We start from the raw sequence: 23,608 nt of genomic DNA on the forward strand, positions 1-23,608 counted from the left end.
ATCGTACCTCAGTTACAGGGTGGACAAGGATGGTCTACACCCAATGGAGGATAAGGTTTGCACAATAAAAGCGCCCCCTCCCCACCCCGAAGAATGACACAGCATTCTGGTCGTTTTTGGGCCTGGTGACCTACTACAGGAAGTTCATTGCCAATTGGCACAGGGCTAATTCGCTGGTTTTGAAAGCAGACCAAGCAGGCCAGCAGCACAGTTCGATTCCTGTAACAGCCTCCCCGAACAGGCGCCGGAATGTGGCGACTAGGGGCTTTTCACAGTAACTTCATTTGAAGCCTACTCGTGACAATAAGCGATTTTCATTTCATTTCATTTCATGTGACAACAGGAATCACCCCTGCAGAGCTCTTGATGGACCGTAAACTTGGCTGAGTCTCACATTTCCTCGTTTTAGTGGCAAAGTAGAGGCACCGCAGGAAACTCAGAAATGGCACCATGACTTGAGGGTGCCAGGGTAAACATTTCACTCTGGGAATCCTGTCTATGCGCCCAATTTTGGTGATGAAGCAGGTCCGGTGTCTTATAAGGTTCATGTTGAGGGGAAGGTCCACCGCAAGCATTGGACTACCTGATGAAGCAGGAACCCATACGCCTTGACAATCAACCGGCAACATTGGCATCTTCGATACATCAGGAACCACCCCTCAGCCTGGGCTCCCAAACATCCAGGTCGCATTGCCCGGTCCAGCAGGAGGAAGATGACCCCGAATCTAACATGGAGGCAGAGGAATCCATTTCAGCAGATGGCGGCGTTAGCGGAGTTAAATGAGTCGGGTTCTTCAGACCATAGGAAACTTTAATAAAATGTCTTTTAATGCCACATGCCGCCCTTCCAGGGCAATACTAAAGTGAATCAAAGTAACCTAAGAGCACCGTGGCTGAAATAAACTAACACATCACAGATCAACGGTCTAAGTTGGTAACTTTCCGAACTCGATGGCTCACTACATTTACCCACTAAAATATTTAAGGTAACCCAAGATTCAAACCCTGTTGCAGAATTGCCTCTGAGGCTGTTCCTTTGGACCAGCAACATCTCATGATGCAGAAGGAATTCAAAAAGAAGGATGGGCCAAACTATGGACACCATAGTCAATGGATCCCTGTAGCTCCTGCATGTTTCTCCGCATGTTCTTGAATTAATGATAAGTCAATGGCCAGCTTCAAATCTAGGGTGGGTTCTGCCAATATCTTCCTTTGCATGGGCGTATTGTTAATACCATACATGAGCTGTCCTGCAACATGTTCGAGAGGGACCACCCGAACTCGCCGTGTTCCACCAAATGCCTTAAATGGGTCAAGAATTCCTTGACTGATTTGCCAGGGGACCACACTATTTAAACGATCCAGTTGCATAATTACGGAGGGGTTAGGGTCTTAGTGTTCCAAAACTATAGTGACCAGTTCATCGAAGGATTTGGAGTTTGGTGCGGCCGGATATGTCAGACTCTTTATGATCCCAAACATCTTGATCCCGCAGGTGGTCAGGAGGAGAATCTTCTGACGGTTTTCCACCATAATCCAGTTTTCCTAGAAAAAATACCTCATGCACTCCACATACTGGTTCCAATCTTCCTGGCCTGCTTCAAAGGCTTTCAATTTTCTGAATAATGGCATCTTCAATCGTTATGACGTTACGTCCCAAATGGCAATTTCCAGTAGTCAGGAGGTTCTACGAGCGAGTCCTCATCACCAGTTTAGTAACTTGAGGAAGCAGGCAAAAATTGAACATTAATTTATTTTAACTATCTACAAAGTTCTTCATAAAGTAGCTTCTTTCCCCCAGTACAATCCTTTCTGCCGGGACTAGTCTCTCTAGGCCCTGCTTTCAGACAGCTTTTATGTCAGTACATAACAAGCCCGAGGCGGGTGACCTCCGCCCCCTATTTGGGAAGCTCATACTCCACGAGCCCCACGGGAAGATCAGTGATAGTTTCCCCATGGTTCTCATGGGGGTTATGACACTAGGTATGTAGGCTGTATATCCCAAAGACTGGAGGATCCTATCAAACAGCATGTCCCAGTCGCTGTTTGAAAAAGGCAAGCCACAGACCATACCTAACCAGCCTGTGCTTGAAAAATTTAAAACACAGTGTCCAACATTAGATGTGATTCTGCAATTGACAACATTTGTTAAATTATGCTTCTTACTGTCAAGTAGCCCAGTGCCGCCGTTTGTTAAATTTCATATGTAAATAATAGACACTTAGATGATGCATTATATTTCCGTCAAGCCCACAGAACAGTGCTTCTGGTAGAGTCTCCACTTAGATCTGAGAATAGGTATTAAAGTATATTTTGAAACCTAACCTGCTGTTAGTGGTGCAGCTCTGTCATCTATTTATTGGCAAATCTTTTTCCAAATGTATTTGTTAAATAATCATAACAATTGCAATAATACATATTACTGTTAATGTATGTCACAGGTTACATAGTAACCATCTCTCTGCAGTAGAGTACAAAACCAGGTTTCAATTGAAGTCTTGCATTCAATTGAACTGATCTGTGCAGCTAAGTCAAAGTCGTACATGTGAAGATGTATTGAATGATAACTACGAAGTTTAATAATATAATGTGGTCAACCCGTGAAATATTTCATAACCATATGACTCTTGAAAGAACATTGATATTATAAATGCACATAATCTCCACAGAAACATGCAATGAAGTATAAATTGAAAACAAAGCAGCAATGTCCCTGCACAGCATGGGACTGCTGTTTAAGTTATATAATTCAATTCTAAAAGCCTGCCATTGTTGTTGTCTCGTGACATTTCTTACTGGTCGACTGTAGTGGTGGTATTTCTGCCTCAAATCAGAAGATTTAGGTTTTGAACATTGCTCCAAACAGCCCAAGTGGACCATTCTCCTAAGTTTGTTATGGAAGGTTTGTGTCAGAACTTGTTGGCTTCCTACTCCAGAAGAGATATTGTTGCAAGGAAGTGGTCCGTTGCACAAAAACGCCTATTTGCAAGTTAACTACTTACAGATTTTAAATAAGACCAAGCCTCATTACCTCTCAGTGAGTGACAGCACAATGTGACATAGCTCGTAGCTATCTTTAGAGTTAATCCTTTACTCTACATCTCCCACAGAGTCTTCATCCCCTTCCTATTAGACACACAGTCTCCTACATTTCCACACAAAGTCTCTTCTCTTAAAGGGAAAGTCTCTTTGGTAGTTTTCCTGAAAAAGTGCGGTGCTCCTTTTGATGGATATTGGAATCCTGTTGTTTGTGGGAGTTGTCACTCCTGGTTTCCCTCATTTGTGGTTCTGTAGGTGTGACATTCTCTTAAAGTTCAGATTACTCTGCCCATGTTTAATGATTTCATTCATTCAAACTAGGGCAGATCAGTTCATTCAATGAATGCCTGATTGTGCCTTGACCAGATACAGCATTGGTTGCTGTAGCTTCTCACTTACCATACCAGCACAGTTCTGGTCTCTGATCCATACTATCTTGCCCCTTGCAAGAATCAGAAAATCTTGAGCTCGATGTCACTCAAGAGGCTTCCTCCTTCTTCCTAACACAATCATGGTCATCCACCAGGACATCTGGTAGCAACGTGTGGGGCAGGAAAGAAACTTGGGTCTTTAGCATGTGGGCCATCAGAAGCTTGCATTGGATAAACCCATTATGAAATGATGTTGAGCAATAACTAAGTAGAGTGAGCTCCAAGTTGTCATTCTTCCTCAGGAGGTATTTTACAGTACATACTCCTCACTTACCTGCTCCATTAGAGTGAAGGCATTTTGATTCGGCATGCACAAATTCATAAAGAAATGAAAATCGCTTATTGTCACGAGTAGGCTTCAATGAAGTTACTGTGAAAAGCCCCTAGTCACCACATTCCGGCGCCTGTTCAGGGAGGCTGGTACGGGAATTGAACCGTGCTGCTGGCCTGCCTTGGTCTGCTTTAAAAGCCAGCGATTAGTGGTGAATTGTGGTCCGTTATCCAAGATTACAATGTTTTGAATGCCACATGTAAAGAATGTTTTCTTCCAGGAGATAATAACGGCTTTAGAGGTGAAACCAAGTGGCTTTTGCCACAAAACCATTTTGTCACAAAACTAAACAGAATAAATTGGGTCATCCCACAAACCACAGTCTCTGCTTCATTGTGTCATACAGCAAGAATAATTCTCCAGACCACTCTATGAGTGGAATTTTATGGTGCTTCCCACTGGCAAGATCTTCTATGGGTGGCACGGTAGCACAGTGGTTAGCACTGTTGCTTCACAGCTCCGGGGTCCAAGGTTCGATTCCTGGCTTGGGTCACTGTTTGTACGGAATCTGCACGTTCTCCCCGTGCCTGTGTGGGTTTCCTCCGGCTGCTCTGGTTTCCTCCCACAGGCCCCGAAAGACGTGTATGTTAGGTGAATTGGACATTCTGAATTCTCCCTCAGTGTACCCAAACAGGCGCTGGAGTGTGGTGATGAGGGGATTTTCACAGTAACTTCATTGCAGTGTTAATGTAAGCCTACTTGTGACAATAATAAAGATTATTATTATTATTGCAGTCCCGACAAAGTCAATGGACTTTTGAATGTCTCAATGTATTTTCTGGCCCTACTATGGGGCCATAAAATTCCACCCTACATATTGCTGCTAACTGATGTGGGGAGGAATTATTTCTCTCAGAGGATCAGTTTGTCTGTGAAATTCTCCCCCAGAGAGCAATGGAAGCTGGGTTATTGAGTTAGATTTTTAATTGACAAGGAAGTTTTGGGAAGGGGGTGACGGCAGACAGGAAATTGGATTTGAGGACATAATCAGGCCAGCCATGATCTTATTGAATGGCAGATCAGGCTCAATGGGTCAAATAGTCTACAACTGCTCTTAACGCTCTTAACGTTCTTGGGAATCCAGTTTCTTTTGACGGTTCCCAGCCTTTTGCCTTGTCTTCCACAGATGCTCAGTAGAAATATTGGACTCAAAACATGATCGAGTCTGGCAGACAAGTTGTCACCATTTTGAACATTTGGTAGCAAGATCCTCCCAGTCAATAATGTCAACGCGGCTGTGCTTCAAGGAGAACTTGGGAGTGCATTTGAAGCATTTTATTTGAACTCCTGGAATGTTGGCCATTTGAGATTGAAGAGAATATCCCTTTTTAAAAAACAAAATGAATGTGGAGGCAAAATACCTCCCTTTGCGTGTAACCAAAATGAACAAAGTATTTCATTATAAAAGCACTATCAGGGTTAGCCAAAGCCTTTGTTGGATTTTGTTCCCTATTGATGACAATATCAATATGCAACAATCAATATGTCGATATCCTTGGGAAATAGGCGACAGGTTTAGATAAAGGATCTGGATCGGCGCAGGCTGGGAGGGCCGAAGGGCCTGTTCCTGTGCTGTAATTTTCTTTGTTCTTCTTTGTTATTTAAGTAAGCAATATTAACAAAGATACATGACAGAAACAGAAGCATCAGGGAACGGGAAATCATTGACAAGACTGATAATTATTGAATGATGTAAGAAAAACCATGACCCGCACCTAGAGTTCAGTTTTGTGGTAAGAGCCATGTGCACAAGCAAGTATGGAGATAGCCCCTAGCTTGAACTGTTTACCATTCTTATGTACATAGGGATGTGATATAGTTAGGACTACGGAGACATGGCTCCAAGGTGACCATGGATGGGAACTAAACATTGAGGGCTATTCAGTTTTTGGGAAGGATAGATAGAAAGGAAAAAGTGGGGATTGGATTGGATTTGTTGATTGTCACGACTACCGAGGTACAGTGAAAAGTATTTTTCTGTGAGCAGTTCAAACAGATCATTAAGTACATGAAAAGAAAAGAAAAAGAGAATACATAATAGGGCAACACAAGGTATGCAATGTAACCACGGAGGATCTTCAAACCCGCAAGGGAAAATTAAAGAAAAAGATTAGTGATAATGTTAGTGTTAGAATTAAATTTTAAAAGATTAGTGCGATTATAAGAGATGTAAAAAGAGGATCTGTTTGGGAGAGCTCGCAGAGAGTCGCCACGCTCCGGCGCCATCTTGCTTTTCATTGTTGATTAAACAAGATATTGATACAAAATTAAGGAAAACGATTAGTACAGATGATGTGAAATCTGCCTGGGTCGAGTTAAGAAACATCAAGGGGCAAAAAAACATGGGTAGGGATGGTATACAGACCACCAAACTGCAGTTGTAATGTTGGGAATAGCATTAGACAGGAAATCAGAGATGCATGTGATAAAGGAATATCTGTGGTTATGGGTCACTTTAATCTGCATATAGATTGAGTGAGTCAAATTAGTCACAGTACAATAGAGGAGGAATTTCTGGAGTGTATACAAGATGGTTTTCTGGACCAATATGTAGAGGAATCAATGAAGGACCAGGCCATCTTGGACTAGGTGTTGCGCAGTGAGGAAGGATTATCTAGAAATCTAGTCGTGAGAGAACCCTTGGGGATAAATGACCATGATATGGAAAAATTCTCAAGGTGTCAATGACTTCTCATTCCCTGATGCTTTTGTTTCTTTCATGTATCTTTGTTAATGTTGTTTACTTTACATCACTGTGCAACAAAATCCACCAGTTAATGAAAGAAAATGAAATATAAGAAGTTCAGACTCACTCCACTGCATAGAAAAATAATTCCATTCAAAATTATTTGCTGTTATATCCTCACCACAAATCATAACTGTCATAAGGCTTTGGCTAATCCTGAGAGTGCTTTTATAATAAAACACTTTGTTCATTTTGGTTACATGCAAAGGGAGGTATTTCCCTTCAAATGTGGAGGCAAAATGGCAGATGCAGTATAATGTGGATAAATGTGAGATTATTCACTTTGGTCGCAAAAATAGGAAGACAGATTATTATTTGAATGGGTGTAAATTGAGAGAGGTGGATACTCAGTGAGACCTTGGTATCCTTGTGCATCAGTCACTGAAAGTAAGCGCACAGGTACAGCAGGCAGTAAAGAAGGCAAATGGTATGTTAACATTTATAACGAGAGGATTTGAGTATAGGAATGGAGATGTTTTACTGCAATTGTATAGGGCATTGGTGAGGACACACCTCGAGTATTGTGTGCAGTTTTGGTGTCCTTATCTGAGAAAGGATGTTCTTGCTTTGGAGGGAGTGATTAATGAGATGACAGGACTGTCATATGAGGAGAGACTAAATCGGTTAGGGTTATATTCATTAGACTTTAGAAGAATGAGAGGGGATCTCATAGAAACTTGCAAAATTCTAAAAGGATTAGACAGGGTAGATTCAGACAGAATGTTCCAAATGGTGGGGGAGTCCAGAGCTAGGGGTCATAGTTTGAAGATCAGGGGTAAACCTTTTAGGACTGAGGTGAGGAGAAATTTCTTCACCCAGAGAGTGATAAATCTGTGCAGTTCACTATCACAGCATGTAGTTGAGGCCAAAATATTATGTAATTTCAAGAAGAAATTAGCTCTTCGAGCTAAAGGGATCAAGGCACATGGGAGGAAGGTGGGATCAAGGTATTGAACTTGGTCATCAGCCATGATCATAATGAATGGCGGAGCAGGCTTGAAAGGCCGAATGGCCTCCTCCTGCTTATATTTTCTATGTATGTTTCTATGTAAGTTCTTGTAGTTAACAAATACATACAGTTAACACATGTAAGATTACGAAAACTTTGTTTAAACCTACCGAGTGGCATCTAACACCATACAACATGATGGCAGTGAGTGGAAAAACCTTAAACTTGCGCAAAACAGATGCAGAGAAGGACCAAAATCCTGAAAGAATAAAAACAAAAGGAAAAGAAGCATTCTGACCTGAAGAAAAGCTCGAGAAGGAAGCACAGTGAGGAAAATCGCCAGGATAAGCACCAAAGAAAGCCTTGGAAGCTGACGGCAGACATTTAAAATCTTCACTACCGCAGAAAACTCGATAGGATCTCTTAGAAATCTTGTTTCAGTTCCCAGAATGTAGCCAATAATTAGTGAGCTAAAGCTTTTAAATTTCAAGAGAAACCGATTCAGCGATGGTTAAGGGGCTAACACCGGTGCATTGTGAAACACAATCAATTCCAATGAGAAACAGCGCGGGATTCGCCGGATTCGTGATTGACATTCAGGAGGCTGATAAGCTGTAGCCGCATAGACACACTTCACTCCCCACACACACCATCCCAGCCAACAAGATGGAGGCAAGGAGAGCGGCCCAAGCCTATCTGACGTTGAGCTGGTGACACTCCTGAACACGGTGGAGGAGAGGCAGATAACCCTGTACACTGGCCCGAGAAGGAGGCTGCCATTCGTCGTGCCTGGGCACAGGTGGCAGAGGCGGTGAGCGCTATGAGCAGCCGTCCAGACCAGCCAGCAGTGCTGGAAAGAACTGCACGACCTCCTCAGGGCAGCCAGGGTGAGTTGGCAACACTGTGCCCCTGGCACCAACCCACATCCCACACACCCATAATCCAACACCCCCCCCATCAGAGGGCAGCTGAACCCCCACCCTGCACCACATGCTGGCACCCATTCCGGGCCTCATGGCGGGATGCCCTAGCCACTGGATTGGATTGGATTGGATTGGATTTGTTTATTGTCACGTGGACCGAGGTACAGTGAAAAGTATTTTTCTGCGAGCAGCTCAACAGATCATTAAGTACATGGGAAGAAAAGGGAATAAAAGAAAATACATAATAGGGCAACACAATATATACAATGTAACTACATAAGCACTGGCATCGGATGAAGCATACAGGGTGTAGTGTTAATGAGGTCCAGTCCATAAGAGGGTCATTTAGGAGTCTGGTAACAGCTGGGAAGAAGCTGTTTTTGAGTCTGTTCGTGTGTGTTCTCAGACTTCTGTATCTCCTGCCTGATGGAAAAAGTTGGAAGAGTGAATAAGCTGGGTGGGAGGGGTCTTTAATTATGCTGCCCACTTTCCCCAGGCAGCGGGAGGTGTAAATGGAGTCAATGGATAGGAGGCAGGTTCATGTGATGGACTGGGCGGTGTTCACGACTCTCTGAAGTTTCTTGCGGTCCTGGGCCGGGCAGTTGCCATGCTGTGATGCAACCAGATAGGATGCTTTCTATGGTGCATCTGTAAAAGTTGGTAAGGGTTAATGTGGACATGCCGAATTTGCTTAGTTTCCTGAGGAAGTATAGGCGTTGTTGTGCTTTCTTGGTGATAGTGTCGACGTGGGTGGACCAGGTCAGATTTTGGAGATGTGCACCCCGGGAATTTGAAACTGCTGACCATCTCCACTTCGGCCCCATTGATGCTAACAGGGGTGTATACAGTACTTTGCTTCCTGAAGTCAATGACCTGCTCTTTAGTTTTTCTGGCATTGAGGGAGAGATTGGTGTCACTGCACCACACCCACCCCCCAGGCAGTCCCCCACCCGGCCCCCAGGAGAAGGCCGCCCATAATCACCAGGAGCAGGAGGGAACTGGAGGGGGATTGCTGGTCCTGTGGCCCCTCATCATGGCAGAGCAGAGGGCCCGAGACATGGTCGGTGGCCGAGAGGAAAGGGACATTCTGGGGTGAATATCGGTCGTGGGCAAGGAAGTGATGAGACCCCGATCAGTTGCGTTTCCCAGTGACACATGTGTCAACCCCCCCCCCACAACAGTATACCCACATCACCCTCACCTCCACACCCCTCCCAAACCCCCCCCCACAATCACCCTCACCCCCAGACCGTTCTCACACCACCCTCACCCCCACACCATCCTCGCCATCGGCCGAAACGAGAGTGGGCCTCCAGGGATGGCAGTGCCAAGTGGCGGGGGAGACTCAAGGGATAGCTCTTCTCCCACCCCCTTCCCAAGGAGTTGCCCAGGGGTCATTGGACACTGCAAGGGAAGAGGAGGTGATGGGGCCTGTACCGGTGACTACTCCAGGGGAAGTGCCGGAACACCGCAGCACCTCGGGCTCCCCTTCCTGTCCCTGGTGTATCTGGTGGGCAGCGGGCAGAACAGGACCACTTGGATCACCTGAGCAGCAGTCGGGCCCATACAGGCCGGGTCGCCACAGAAGACGGCTGCTAAAAGGACCCAGTTCGCAGGGCGGGAGTCACAGCAGGCTGCCTCCATTTATGAAATATCATCTGACGATCCACCTAGATGTAGAGTTAGGACCCGTAAGGCCAGAAAGTTAGACGCCAGTTAAGTTGGCATGAGTGCATGGCACAGTTTAACTATAGGGGCTCGCGCACGACTCTGTATATATGCTGTCACATGAAACACCTGTTCACAATGTTACAACCTACCTCAGTGCTCTGTCTAATGAATGTGAGGGGTGGGCTGGTCTGGGTTGGACAGAGAGGGGGTGAGGGGAGGGGGAATGGACAGATGATGTGGGTGGCCTGGGCACTCCATCGTCCCCATCACATCCTCTCCCCAACCTCCCCACCACTGCCACCCCAGAGGTCTGATGGCACTGAGTGATGGAATGGCATGCATGCAGGGATCACCCAGGAGGATGGTGGGAAGTGCCACTGTGGGCAAGAGGTCAGATGTTGTCAAATGCGGAGCACCAGAGCTCATCTGGTTGTCATCGTTCTCCATCCCATGGACCAGACCCGGTGTTACTGCAAACCCAGGCCACACGCCTTGTAGTGCTGCAGGTATGTAACATGGAGGAGTTTCAGGTGGCGGGTGGCCATGAGAGGGGGGAGGGTGGGGGTGGAAGTGGTGTGTGGGGGGGAGGGGGATGCTGTGTCCGTGCCCCTGGCCAGTTTCCACCCCTGGTCGGTGAACCTGAAGGCGATTAGACCATCCCGTATGCGTTTACCATGGCACACACTTCGTGAGGGCTCCCATGCCTGCCTGGACCCCATGTCCTGCCCATCCCCACCTTCCCCCACATCCTCCTCATTGGTGCAGGACTGGGCTTCATGCTCCTCCTCCAGCATGTCGCCCATCTACTGCGCATTGTTGTGGAGAACGCAGCAGGCCACCACGATGCGGGTGACCCTCTCAGTAAAATACTGGAGGGCTCCAGAGCGGTACAGTTATCAAAGCGCATCTTCAGAAGGCCGAAGCACCGCTCGATCATGTTTCTGGTCACTTTATGGGCGTCGTTGTAGCAGGTCTCCATATCGATCTGTGGCCTCCGGATAGGTGTCATCAACAATGACCACAGTGGATAATCCCGGTCACCCGGGAGCCAACCCTCAAGTTGGGGTGGGAGGCACGTCCCAAACATGCCATGAATTGTCGATTGTGCCCGATGAAGGCTGCTCTGGTGTTGCCTGCAGGCAAGCATGAGAAAATGAATGAAAAATGAAAATCTCTTATTGTCACGAGTAGGCTTCAATGAAGTTACTGTGAAAAGCCCCTAGTCGCCACATTCTGGAGCCTGTTCAGGGAGGCCGGTAACGGAATTGAACCCGCGCTGCTGGCCTTGTACTGCATTACAAGCCAGCTGTTTAGCCCACTGTGCTAAACCAGCTCCTGATGAGTATCTGGTGGTCACATCTCAGCTGCATGTTCACCGAGAGGAGCCCCTTTTGGTTTGTGCAGAGCAGCTTGTCATTTGCAGGTGCTCGTAGAGGGACATGCATCCCATCGATCACCCCCTGGACCACCGGTGCATGGTGGCGATGGCGGCGAACCCCGCTGCCCGGGCATCCTGGTGGGCTCGGTCCACATTGAAATGGATATGTTGTGCACACTAGATATGTAGGGCCTCTGTGACGGCGCGGATGCACCTGTGCACAGAGGTCTGCGAGATCCTGGACAGGTCCCCACTCAGTGCCTGGAAGGACCCTGTGACATAAAAGGTTCAGGGCGGCCGTCACCAGAAGCCGGTGTCCTCCCCCATACCCCCATGGTGTCAGGTGCATCATAATCTGGCAGATACGTCGCACTGTCCCCTGCTCAGCTGCAGTCTTTGACCGCATACCCAGTCCTGCAGGTTCTCGAATGAAAGGTGCTGATGGTACACGCGAGACCACATGCTGCATCTCCTTTGTAACTCCTCCTCCTGAGCCTTTTGGGCAGCTGGCTCTCCATCCTGGGCAGCTGCCTCCTATGGGGCAGGCTCTGCTGCTGCAGCTTCCTTCTCGAGCAGCGCCAGCTCGTACAGCCGTGGTGTATTCCCCCAAGGCTGCGGTGACGAGCAGGATATCCACCATTGCTGGCTGTATTCCAATATCCATTGTCTGCAGGTAGTGAAAGGCCAATATGTTAGCACCGTGCATACCCCTGTTTCCAACCAGGTTCAATGGGCTACATGGTGCCCCTGGTTGGCATGCAGGCTCTGCCCCTGCATGTCTGCCCCCCCCCCCATTCCCGCACCCCTGGCCCATCAGTGCCCGGTGTAGCGCTAACAATTATACTCAAAGCCAAGAGACTAGTACAATAGAGGCTTTATTGTTGTACGATGTTGTCCCTCCATCTGCAACAGTAGACTAAGGGTCTGAGCAGCTCTCATACATTTATACATAAGCTCCCTGTGGGCGGAGCTAGCCGGCAGGGGCTGACCGGAGGAACCTGTATTACAGGTACAGGCATACATCCCCCTACTGCAGTACACATAACTACAGTGGTTATCTCACCACACCCGGCACCATGGGGGCCTTTGGCCCTGGCGCTCACCCCTGATACCCAAGGTAGTGTCGTCTGGTGCTGCCCTTGCCTGCAGTATGCTCCGCGGCCTGCGCCCGGTGCCCCCGTAGGTGTTACAGTGGGTGTTGCACTTGAGTGGGCCGCCTGATGCCCCACCGGCAATTGGCGGCCAGGTTGGGGGGGGGGGGTAGTATAGCGGAGGGTGAGGTGCGGGTGTGGGGCATCCATACAGCCGGTGTCAATCTGCAGAAGCGGAGGCCAAGGTGGATGGTCAGTGTGGTGCACAGCAAGATGGCTGCCTAGCAGGCCGCTGCAATGATGGTCTGTGCCTGGACCACAGTCGCGCCTCTCTGTGCCCTACCTTCTCTCTCTCCCTCATCAGCCCCGATGCCAGTTTCACGATTCTTGAAAGCACAAGTGAACCGTGCCGTCAGGAACTTGGTCCAACGGATGTGGAGAATCGCTGAGGCCCCAGACATTATCGGGTCAGGCCCGCTACTGATATGCAAACAGTGTGTGCTGTACCTTCGTTACGGAAGATATTTGGCGCCGCTGGCGACGCGAGAGATAATTGCAATTTGGCATCAAATCGGGGCCCACCGCGATTTAGGCTTCAGAGCTGATTCACCGCCCAATTGTGTTGCTCAATTCTGTGTGTTGATTACACATCCAAGGTACACATCATGTGACACCTTGGAATTCAGTCCAGTTTGCATGATGGACCATCATAATACAATAGCAGGTCAATGGGGTTCATTCACATTCATCAAATGCATATTGACTTTCAATGTTCCCTTTATTCATGGGGAAACAGAAAGGCGTGCTGGTTGGAATGTTCTTGCTTTTTTGTTGGTCCATCCTGAACAAAAGGGATATGTGAATTCCCTGGATGACTATTTAATTAGCTATTTGCTTGAGATTCTGGATTGTCTGGAGTTCAAAATGGCCGAAGGTCACATGGTTTTCAGCGGCCATTTTAATAGGCTGGTTGTGTTCAAACATTTTAAAGTATTGACCGAATAAATGACGGATGACAGTAAACATTCCATGGAATTCATCCTTTAGAAAAATGTGTACGCTTTTGGGCACTTAACCTTTAAAACAGCATTGATGTATCAAGCTGTGAGAGAATGATTGCAAAAGGACATTTGGCTGTAGGTAATTAAGAGAATGCCAAAGAACTACCTTGATTTTTATTGGAGCACTAAGAAAAGACATGTGTCCAGATTTTTAAAATCCTAAAAGGAATACATAAATCAGAAACATTTAAGTTAATTTAACTGGCTGTGACTGCAGATCTAGAGCACACAAGGATGAAATTAAAAGCCGCCAGCAAGACAGGAGATCAAAGGGAATTTTTCTCCAGAGTTATGCCATAAATTTGGCAGCTTGTGTTCTATTGATTAACATCTTGGAAATATGAATATGTTAAATTCAGATGAATAGAAGTTTCTACTAGATTCCCCATGGCATTGCTCACAGTAAGTCAGAGATATTTGCCTTCCTTTGTTTATATGCCATTGACGCCCCTCTTATTTGCACACAGCTGCCTAATCTGACTCTTCCTGATAATGTGTTCTGTGTCTTTAGTTCCCTGATGTCTCTTTCCTGTCAGCAGATCTCTATACCTGTCCCTGTGTATCTCTTTACATATCCTACCAGTCACCTTTCTTAGCCCATTGTCTTATGCCAATCTCTCACTTTCTTTGCACGATCTAACAGAAAGGTTTCTAAGTGTGGTAGCCAGTGGGAATTGCCAGGTGTCTCTCAGCAGCTAACCCAGCAAGGCCATCATCAGTATCTAACGTCAATTAGGACACTTAATGATGCCCCACGGGCGTCACGATGGAACTGGCTGTCCAGTCAGCTGCTTCGCCTGGACCAAGCTTGGCAGCTCCTGGCTAACGTGCTGGAGCAGTTCTTAAGCCAATCCCGCAGAGCAAACTCCAGAAAGCATGCAGCCATGCCACCACGCTGACCAGCTCCACAATTCGGGGATACCGACCTGGCCCGACTGTTGGACGCGGTGGAGTCCAGGCGGGCTACCATGTTCCCCTGAGGGGGTCAGAGGGTCAGCCACAGGACAGCCAGTGCCGCCTGGGAGGCAGTGGTAGGGGCCGTCAGCACGGGAAGTGTCACCTGGAGGACCACCACCAAGTGCTGCAAGAAGCTCAACGACCTCTACAGGGTTGCGTGGGTGACGTAGCATCGCAATGGTCCCGCCTGCCACCCAAACACTCCGCCCCCGACGACCCTGCAGTTGGCACCGCACCACCCCCCAGTTCAATACCGAGCCTGTGCCCCAGCACACCCTGGCACCCACCTTCACACCTCACCCATGCCCAGCGGCGTTGCCCATGCCTGGCCCCCGCCATAACTCCCACCTCGCTATGCATGAAGCATGAGGTTCACGATGCGCTCTTTATGTCCCTGCAGGAGACATTGGCCCACAACAGACTGGAAAAACGTCCAGACGGGGTGGGCGGCAGGTGCCAGACATTAGAGTCCTCACCCCTTATGAAGAATGGGCCCTGGGGGTTGTGGGGGTGGCCTTGGACAGATTGGTCACCGATGTCAAGATTGGCCTGTGCCGCAGAGGTGAGTGTCCACCCGCCCCCACCCAGATGACCCATCAAATGGGTATTGTTCATGCCAGACATAATGGCCGGGATTCTTTAACCCGGCACCAGTTCGGAGAATCCCCGGGGGGCGCGAGAATCGCTTCACCATTATCCGGTGCCGTTCATCGGGCACCTGCGGGATTCCCGCCACGCTGGTCGAGGGCCGTTGATAGCGCCCCCCCCCCCCCCCCCCCCCCCCCCCCGGTGATTCTCCGGGCTCTGATGGGGCAAGTGGCCAAGTCCCACCGGCGTGGATTACTCACCTCACACACAGTGGGACCTGGAAGGTGAGTGTGCGGGGGCCGTCCTGGAGGGAGGGGGGGGGGGGTGATCTGGCACCTGGGGGGGTGGCAGTGGCCTGGCCCGCGATCGGGGCCTACTAATCGGTGGGCGGGCTGGTTCCGTAGGGGCCTACTTTACTCGGCACCGGGCCCCTGTACTGCTCCGCCCTATTGCCCGGGGGACAGCGCGGAGAAGGAAAACCAGGCGCGTGCGGAAATCCCGCGCCGGCTGGAGCTGCGGGGATGACTCCGGCGGCAACATAGCTCCCTAGAAAGGTGAGAATTCCTCACTTTCGGGGGCCATTGACGGCGGAGTCGTTAGCGCCGGTTTTCACGCCGGCGTAGGGACATAGCCCCATTATTAGAGAATCCCGCCCAATGATCTTTCTCTCCCACTTACCACATGTCTGTTCTCCCGCAGAATCTATATCCGATGGTACCAGCCCATCAAGGGTGACCCTCTGCCCCCCCCCCCCCCCGCCTCCCAAGAGAGCTCCGAGGATGCCACTGTTGAGGCGTCACTGCCGAGACACACACCTCGGTGGTCGAAAGTAATGGACTGGCTTCTGGTGCACAATCTGGTGAGCACATCATAGTTGCTCTGATGCACATCAGGTGGAGGCAGGAATGTCTAAGGGAGACAACAGTTGGAGGTCTGCTGGACTCCAGGACCCAACTGCAGCAGCAACCCCGGTGCCCCCGGGCTCATTGGCTGATTTTCAAGATGGCTGCTCACCTCCTCCGAACCCTAAAGCAGCTATAGCGCCAGCTTCACATTTCCAAAAAGGTGTGCTAAAGGGCGCCCGTGTGACCGCTTGCTGGGGAGGCAGTTAGATCACGGGAGGCTGTTAGATAGGAGGTCCTTCCCGTTAATGGGATGGAGATTAGCCTTAATTGTGATTATCGGTTTCGCGCCATGCCACCACAGGATACAGATCTTGGCAACGGGAGCGGGCAGTTAGATTGGAAACTGGTCGGTGCCCAGCGCGGTTCCCAAATTTGGACTCTGCCGATCTAACCAGCTGGCTCGGATTCGTGCCCAACGTGACAATGCCCGTTAGATCATGCCCATTATCTCTGTTTCAGTGTCTTCTCTCTCTCCTTCCTCAGTTTCCTCTTATGTCTCTTTCTGTCTCTGCCCATGCTTATATCTCCATATTTTTCTCTCTCTCTGTGCCGCAACCTCTTTCTAATCCTAGTCTCTCCCATTCCCTCGCTCCTCTGTGTGAATCTTTGTTTGTGTCGATGATCATGAAGTGCCAAGGTAAGACAACGAGAGGGCCACAGGTGGGAGAGGCAAGGAGAGGAATTCTCTATTGCTGATCAAAGCAAAGAAAAAATGATGAGACTTAAAATTGCAATACTCTGAGGAAATGGAGAGACAGGAGGGATAAAGGTTAAACGGCATTTATTTAGTGGGTTTTGCTGTGACTTATACCTCCACCACAATTAGCACTGAGACTGAATTCTCTGCTGAATTGCCTCTACCCATTACTAGCCTGCTTTTGTGACATTAGTTTCTGCATCTCTGCTGAAATCTTTCACTCAGCTATTGATTTCCAACTTGCTTTAGATGCTGCTAGCGTGCTGCAGAATGAGCACTGCAGCTATCTTTTTGTTCCCCCTTCTCTGTTATACTCGTCTTCAAAATTCCTCCCACATCCTTTTGTGAAAGGGTTCAATAGCTCCTCAACCTCCTGCTGTTGCTTCCAATCTTGTATGATCCTCACCTCCTTAGAGCCTGGATCAGTTTCCTCATCTGTATTGAGGCCATGGATTCACCATCTACCTTCCTCGGGGTCTCTGGACTTCACTGCCCTTATTCATGTGATCATGGTGCACTCCTCTTCCTTAATTTCCTTGACCTCGCTGCAACCTTTGAAACGTTCTCCTTCTCCATGCCCACAGTCATGTAGCTCAGTACAGCTTCTTGCAGCTGGTTCCACTCTTTCCCGTCCGATCATAGCTGGAATGATTCCAACAATGATCACTCTTCCTGGGTCCTCCAGAGCTCCCCAAGTAAATATTCTTGCCATCTCCTCTTTGCTATGTACAGGTTTCCTTTTAATGATGTTATGGGCCAGGGTTTAGCCAACCCCAAAGTGTATCATGAAGTTCACCTGACCCACAACTTTTTATAGATTGTGGTTATGGGGAGCACATGGGCCGAGTCTGCAGGTGTGATGCAACAGAGATCTACAGTACTTTTAAATTAAATCAATGTTTATTTATGAAACCAGTTAACCTTTTACAAACCCACAGTAAACATCTTAACAACTATGAACACCAATAAATCCCCCAGAGAATACAGTACTCTCTGAGTAACTCTTAATCATTCCTTGCAACATCCATAAGAAAAAAACCCTTTTTACAGAAAGACATCAGACTTAACTTCTCTACTGAGAGCAGTTACCACTTTGAAATCACCAAATGAACATTCTTTAACTTGAAGAGATTCATACATACCTTGATGTGACTGCAGCTTCTCCGAATCTGCAAAATGAAACTAAACACACCCTGTAGCAAAAGCCCAAAGTGAAAGTAAAAGCAGATAGATAGCCCAGCTACACCCACACTCTGACATCACTGATAAACACCCATTTCTTAAAGGTACCCTCACATGATAATGACAAACATTCTGAGCCATGGAATCAGCTTGCCTATCACCTCTTTCAATTCTTGCAGTCTCGCTGTGTTGTCAGACTGCTTGACCCCACATTCATATTTGGATAAGGTGAAAGCTCTTCCAGCTAAATAATGGAAAGACTGAACCTGTCATAAACTCAGAATTTCACTACAGATTGCAGCCCACTCTCCAGCCACTGCCCGTGGCAAAAGCAGATTGGGGCCCACCGATCGGCGGTCGGGCCAGTGCCGTGGGGGCACTCTTTTTCTTCCGCCGCCACCACGGCCTCCACCATGGCGGAGGTGGAAGAGAGCCCCTCTACCGCGCATGCGCCGGTGGTGATATCAGCGGCAGCTGATGCACCGGCCCATGTGTGAACCGGCGAAGGCCTTTCGGCCAGCCCCGGCGCCAGCGGGCAGGCATCAAAGGCCGTTGGCGCCGGTTTTGGCGCCAGTCGGCGTGGCGCCAACCACTCCGGCACGGGCCTAGCCCCCAGATGTGCGGAGGCCTGGTGCCAGAGTGGTTGGTGCCACTCCGCTACGCTGGGACCCCCACCCCGCCGGGTAGGGGAGATTCCCGGCCCATGACTCCAGTTACCTGGGGCCTTTGCTCCAGAATTACCACTGGGAAGGAGGTTATGGTGTAGTAGTATTTATACTGGACTAATAATCTAGATACCCAGGGTAATGTCTGTGGACCTGGTTTCAAATCCTAAGATGGTAAATGGTGAAATGTGGCAGTTGACTCTTAAAGTGGCCTATCAAGCCATTCAGTTCAAAGGCAGTTATGGATGAGCAACAAATGTTGGCCCAGCCAGTGATCCCCACACCCCAGGAATAAAGAAACACGTCCAGCTCTCCATATACCTCTATAGAAACCACTCATTTCATTAAGATTTTGGTTACTTGTTCAGATCTAGCCTTCTTTTTCTTGATGCCCATTTTTTGATTTTCTATTTCTATGTTAAAATTTCCTATGGTTAAGTTGCTATATCGATGCAATGTTCTTGCTCTGCGGCTGTAATAGTGATATACAGAGAAAGAGAGACGGACACGAATCGAAAAGGCTGAATGAAGCCACGGTAACAGCAGAATGGGGAGCATGAGGCTGACACTTAATGGATCGGCATAAAGGTTGTAGTGAGTGCATGAGCAAGTGGGTTGCCTTTCAGATTGACCAAAGGAGAGATACAGGTCGAAATTGGGAGGTATTTTTACAGCGTTAGCAAGGCCACTAAGATCATGTCCATTTTCATTTTGATGCAGCTTCCTGAAGCAGGAGTTAACAATATCAGCTGATGGGACTGGCTCAAGTGCAAAGAAAAGCAGCAGGCAGGACAAGAAGGAGCAAGCATTGAGCATCATTAAGCATATCACAGCACTATGTAGTATGCCATGCAACTACATTGTGACAGGGAAATTTTCATTGACAAACTCGTCATTCCAAATGGTAAAATAAGTCGTTTCATTTATAAATGGTGATATGAAATGTGTTAATCAGAATTGATATAAGTACTGAGACATGAAATCCAAAAATAGTGTTCCTATTTGGAGAACAGCAACATAGATCTTTAAATTTCTATATATTTAGTTAACAAACAACCAAAACTAATATTATTGTCAACTAACAGTCAAGCTCACAGTTGAGAAAATAATCTTCAAATTAAGCTTACTGTCTTGTCGAAGACATGTTTTACATAGAACATAGAACAGTACAGCACAGAACAGGCCCTTCGGCCCTCGATGTTGTGCTGAGCAACGATCACCCCACTCAAACCCACGTATCCACCCCACACCCGTAACCCAACAACCCCCCCCCTTAACCTTACTTTTTAGGACACTACGGGCAATTTAGCATGGCCAATCCACCTAACCCGCACATCTTTGGACTGTGGGAGGAAACCGGAGCACCCGGAGGAAACCCACGCACACACGGGGAGGACGTGCAGACTCCACACAGACAGTGACCCAGCCGGGAATCGAACCTGGGACCCTGGAGCTGTGAAGCATTTATGCTAACCACCATGCTACCGTGCTGCCCCTGCCTACATTGTCTACATTGACTTTCCCACACCTGCTGTTTCTGGTTTTCAAGAGCCATAACATTCTGATGTTACCAGGATGCCGCTGATTGGAAGGAAGAGTTTGGAATCCAAATAACTCAAGGGCGTAGTTATGTTGAGGTAGGTTTAGGTTTGATACCCCAGCTTACAGAATTCACTTTCTAGTTGTATCTTATCTGACTGCATTGCTAAGTTTGCGAATGTACCCTGACATTGATTCAGATAGCAGCAGACTAGCCTCGGATATATATATGGGATATATATATATACCCATATATGGGTAAACTGTTGGGCTAATCTAATTATATTATGTCGGTTCATTGTCCTCCTCCACCATAGTTGATCAACTTACATTTTGAAATGTGTATATTGGAAAAAGCTATCACCTTGTGAATGTATTCACTCATGCATGGATTTAGAGAAAAGTTTTATAGAATCCCTACAGTGCAGAAGGAGGCCATTTGGCCCATTGAAGCTGCACCAATCATCTGATAGAGTCCACCGAGGTTCACTCCCCTGCCGTATCCTTGTAAATCCACTTAACCAACACATCTTTGGACACTAAGGGACAATTTATCATGGCTAATCCACCTAACCTGCACATCTTTGGACTGTTGGAGGAAACCGGAGCACCCGGAGGAAACCCACGCAGACCTCGGGGAGAGAGTAGTCTCTCTCAAACAGTCACTTGAGGCAGGAATTGAACGCAGGTCCCCGCTGCTGTGAGGCAGCAGTGCTAACCACTGTGCCACCGTGCTACCCATAAAAACTGGCTCTCCAGTTAAACGACATCAGCATCCTGTGCATATGCTTCTCCAGTGCAACTGCAAAAGGGCAGTCATTGTATGACACACTGCTGACTGGAGCAGATACTTTCCGTTGCAAATATAAATGCAGTACTTGATAAGTGATAATAAGTTACCATGGTAACAACCAGATGTGGTCTTGATCCATATGAACAAGTCTGGTTTTGTTTTATTGAGTAACGGGAATAGCATTTTCAATTACTTATTCAAATGAGATTAGTCTCCTAATAATTGCCCTAATTTATGGTTCAAGCAATTCATTCTCCTTAATTAAAATTCTGTTTAACTTTACTGGAAAAGTCAGAGAATAGCAGCAATTATCAGAAGTGGTGCTGTAGCTCCAGTCGCAACAGTGCAATCACAAGGGAATGTGCATTCACATTACCCTTCACAAGACCATCCAGCAGTTTCTTGCCAAGGTCAGAAAGTTCATTTTCCCATGTTTTTAAATTGCAATAGTAATGAAGGTTAATAGCTGCTCCACATGAGATTGTGCTTGCTGGGAAGCAGCAGAGGTTGAATGTAAAGAGGATGACAGTATGGATTGTCTGTAACTGCTGAGCGAGCTTCTGCTTTTCTCAGTTGGAAACTGTGGACTCTTACTGCTGCATTTTACTTTGGACTCCCGAGTGATATGATTTTCTCCACAGGTATAATAAAGCCAATGAATAAACATACGTAAGAGCATTTGTGCGACCCTTTTAGATAGCTGCCTTAACATGCATAATCTCTGCTCTATTCTATCAAAGTGACATGCCAGGTTATTACTTTCAGGTTTCTTTTTGTACATGAAACTGCTGCAAGATCGAGCCAAAAATTAATAATTAAAGGGGTCAGATCTGACAGCACGATCAGTCGTAGTGGCTTAAAACCCCACTGGGAGTCAATTTTACATGTAGAAATGAGAAACATCCATATTAATCAACATCAATGAGATTATATCATTTTGGAAGGTTGGTACCAATGTGTCCATTTGTGTGAGAAGCGAGGGCTGCTTGTGTGTGAATTCAAAAGGATGTTGCTGCTTCAAGGTGTAGTTCCAACACCTGAAATAACTTCAAGATAATGAAAGCAAAGTGGCCTGAAAGGTCAATTTATTAGCTAAGTATTTCTTTTTAAATTTAAATTCTCCATTTTCTCTTTTATGTGGATCAGCTTCAGCTTCTTTGACTAACATGGACACGTATTCCACATGGAGAGGCAATGCTGTTTTGTAATTGGTTGCTGTTACGGATAGGAAAGGGGTCAGTTCAAACAGCACTGTTTTCCGCTTACCATCCACCTGTAAACAGGAGGTGTTTTGAATGTTTCTGTTTTAAAGAGATGTCGGCGAGGTATATTTTCCCCAAGCCCTCAGTTTGTGTGTGATCCAATTTTACTGATAATCCACAGCGAACTTGATTTTGGATTAACTCAGAATGTTAGTTTATTTCAAACATTCAAAACCCGCAAAAAAGAGTGTGAGCCACGTCCCGCTCCACAGTCACACAGTAAAGGAGGGAGAGAAAAAAGGTTTACATTATGAGGATCACAAAAAAATTAAATATCGGTTCACGTGAGTTACAGAGTCCCAAAGTCAGAGTCCAGTGAGGAATACTTTCATGTAGGCATATTGAGTTTGGCTGGCTGGAGACTGGTATTGTACGATTCACTTTTCAGGTGCTGTTGCTGTAACAAGATGAAGTAGTTATGCAGAGAGTGTAACAGTTCTGTAGACAATGATATGAAATCTTCCAGCAGAGTCAGGTTAGAATGGCCAGTTGTCCTGTCTGGACAGTGCTGGCTCCTTTATGGCTTGCCAGTTGGTTGGTAAAATACATGGCGCAGAAATGTGACATTAAATGATTCCAAGGACCAGAGTATTGGGGCATGTGACCTTCCGCCTCCACAATGACTTCAAAAGGGATGTTTATCCAGCATCTGAATCTGGCTTTGTTTCAGGACTGATAATGTTTCAGCCATTATGGTTTGAAAGGGGTGCATTCATGTCAGCCTTTGGGAAGCCATTATCTCAGGAGACCCACTGATTCCACTGGAAAGGTTAGCTTATCAAAAGCAAATTAAATTCCTGCAGCTCTTTGTTAAATTAGTCTGAACAGTCCCAAGTTGTCTCTTAGTAGCTCTGTAGGAATAACGAGATGTGGCATTCCAGACTGAGATGATAACTATTTTGTTCTGGAGAAAAAGTTCAGTTTAAAAATTATAAATAGCAATAGGATAAAGTACTTGAACATGTACAGTGTTGGGTTTTCTTTCCGTGTCGGAGAAACCCAAGAATTGCCTAGAAAACTACTTCTAGTGAAGAAAATTGGGCAATTCTCTGTTTCTGTTGTTTCCATCTGTAGGTTTGTTTAGAAATAATTCCTTAAGTTCACTCATTTTTGTTTGTAGTTATAACTTGCCCTTCACACTGTTGGACACATCTGTGTTTCCTCTAGTTGGATTCCTGGCGTACAAATCTGAGAACTTCATCCAGCAGAAAGAGGCAAATCAGTGTATAGCTGATGATAATTTGGGGTGGTAATCTTTCCTTTTAACAAATGGATAATCAACTGTGAATCACAAAACTTGAAACCAGGATGTAAATACAGCTGTGCCATTAAGAGATCAGAATGCATAAGTAATGACTAATCACATTATTGGCAAACACCGGATCTTTGACTGAGATTTC

Source organism: Scyliorhinus canicula, chromosome 1 (genome assembly GCF_902713615.1).
Source record: "Scyliorhinus canicula chromosome 1, sScyCan1.1, whole genome shotgun sequence".
Lineage (NCBI taxonomy): Eukaryota > Metazoa > Chordata > Chondrichthyes > Carcharhiniformes > Scyliorhinidae > Scyliorhinus > Scyliorhinus canicula.